Genomic DNA, 2,531 nt, shown 5'->3' on the forward strand with positions numbered 1-2,531 from the left:
ACGATCGTGAGGTTGTGCGTTCGAATCCCCGACCGGGCTGCGTGTTGTGTTCTTGAGCAAGACACTTTATTTCACGTTGCTCCAGTTCACTCAGCTGTAGAAATGAGTTGCGACGTCACAGGTGCCAAGCTGTTTCGGCCCCTTTGCCTTTCCCTTGGATAACATTGGTGGCGTGGTGAGGGGAGGCTGGTATGCATGGCGACTGCTGGTCTTCCGTAAACAACTTTGCCCGGACTTGTACCTGGGAGGGTAACTTTATAGGTGCAAACCCATGGTCATTCATGACCGAAGTGGGTCTCAGCCCGTCGAAGACGACGTATGAACGTTCAGTCTTTGCCGAACGACCTGCACAAATGATTTGTTTATAATGAATCAAATGTTCGCGCTGCACATTAACTCGCTCCCCTTCATCAAATGGTTGTTGTCTGAACAGGTGCACACAGGTGTACCACACGCCAGGTGTCGAAGTGATTGCAGAGCAATGCGAGATGAAATGTTTTGCTCAAGAACACAACACCCCACTCGGTCTAGGAATTGAAATCGCGATCTAGCGATCGAGAGTGCAATAGCCTAACCACTTGGCCATGTGTAAATATGTGTGTGTGCGCGCGCGCGTTTATGTGTCATGTCTTTGTCTCCCTACAACCGCTTCACAATAGCTGTTAGTGTGTTTACGTCCTTGTAACTTAGCCGTTCGATATAAGAGACCGATAGAATAAGCACTTGGCTTGTAAAAGTTTCAGTTTCCAAAGGTTTCACTTTTACCAATTTCATAGCCATATTATTACATTTTTTTCTCAACAGGCCATTGGGTGATGTTATTCCTAGCAGCTGACGGCTCAGTGGTGCGTAACAGCTGCCGATTCAACGCGCGGCTCCTAAACCGTTGACAGCTCAAAGCGTGGCTCAATGCACAGCTCCCAAACTGCTAATGGTTCAACGCATGGCTCTCGAACAGCTGACGGCTCAATGCGAAGCATCAGCAGCTCATGTTCCGACCTGTAAAACTCAACAGCAAACAGCGCGAAGCGTGACTTGTAGCAACTGCATATTCATTGAGAAGCTTCTGAGCATTTTCCGGTATATTCTCTCATTCGAAAAAAAAAAAAAAAATCTGATTTCGGAATTTCGGATAAAAGATCGAACCCTTCTCAGATGCGCCATCAACTAATAGACTTCAAAATATTACTGTACATTCATCAATAAATAAAATCAGAAAACGTGCATTAAAAGAAAATATTTTTCAGTTTGTATCTAATTTGTTTTACAGTCTAGGAAAATTCATTACAATTTCCACAGTATCAAGTAATTAAAAGATATAAAGGGACTGTGCGTGTGTGCCTGCGCACGCGCGGATATGTATGAAAGTAAAAAGCCGAAGTCAAAAAAAGAGAACGCTAAAGAAATAGGCATTCATTATAGTCGCCATTGTAGCTTACATCGGTAAACCTTTTTCTGAAGAAATCTAGTTGAATAGATCGACCTAATTAAGAGGTAAATATTTTGCCCAGTGTTATAAAACAGCGATGGCGACTGGATAAGAACCATTGGTTATTCAAGCAGTAACAATTCAACTCTCAATTCTTGTTTTTTAACAACCATTAACATATATAAGAAGACAGTTGTCGTCCATCTGAATGACGTCATTTAAGGACGTCATTTAAGAACGTCATTTAATATTTTCCTGGATTTTCAACCGTTTATCGAATCCATTGGAGATTGGATGTCGGTATATACTTTATTAAGAGCAAAATGACTCTTTATCGACGTGTTTCATCGAAAAGAAGCAACAGGCGGCAGAATGTTGCAGTCAGACCGAGGAAAACGAGGCGGAGAAGACAGTATAGAACTCGAAGACGAAAAGGACTCACAAGGGGAGGCGTCAGGAATGCCGGGAGATTGTTTAGAATAACGTCTTGGTTTTCATCTTTTTTTCGAAAATCTACAACTAAACCAAGAACCCGAAAATGATAACTTCAACTTTCGGATTTATTAAAGCAAAAATCGTAACTAGGGGAAGTCCTTCATTCTAATTATAATATCAAAAATAATAGTTTAAAAATATTTTGACCCGATCATTGCGCGTTATCTAATAACTTTTGTTCACTATGAGATTACGTGCTTATCATCGGAAATAGTAGTCTTTATTTATGTACAAACGAAAAATATATTAAAAGATATATTTCAAGTTTCACAGAATTCGACTTCATTTTTGAAAAATGTTATTTGATTATCTGTTTATAGTCAATTTTATCAGTAATAATTGTATATGTAAACTATTGACTCGTGATTATACAAACTGCTGTGAGGGAATACATACAAAGAGAAAGCTTTCGTTTTTCTCTTTTTTATAAATTAACAGTAACTTTAGAATATTAAGTGAATAGAAAAACGATATTAATTATTATAAATAGTAAAATGATATTAAAAGGATATATTTCAAACGGTATTCGATCATCCGTTTATTATCAATTTGATCCGTAATATATTGAACATATCAATTACTGACTCGTATAAATACTAGTTTTTGC

The 2,531-nt window shown here is 38.7% G+C and overlaps 1 long non-coding RNA gene across 1 annotated transcript in view; it reads left to right on the forward strand.

Annotated features, from left to right (window-relative positions):
- LOC128249586 (uncharacterized) overlaps nucleotides 1-2,191 on the forward strand; it is an 18,936-nt gene extending 16,745 nt beyond the window's left edge. Inside the window, exon 2 of the long non-coding RNA XR_008265688.1 lies at nucleotides 805-2,191. This is a non-coding gene — a long non-coding RNA (uncharacterized LOC128249586). The remainder of the gene's footprint in view (nucleotides 1-804) is intronic.
- Nucleotides 2,192-2,531: the final 340 nt, after the last annotated feature.

The sequence above is a fragment of the Octopus bimaculoides genome, chromosome 16 (assembly GCF_001194135.2).
Source record: "Octopus bimaculoides isolate UCB-OBI-ISO-001 chromosome 16, ASM119413v2, whole genome shotgun sequence".
Classification (NCBI taxonomy): domain Eukaryota; kingdom Metazoa; phylum Mollusca; class Cephalopoda; order Octopoda; family Octopodidae; genus Octopus; species Octopus bimaculoides.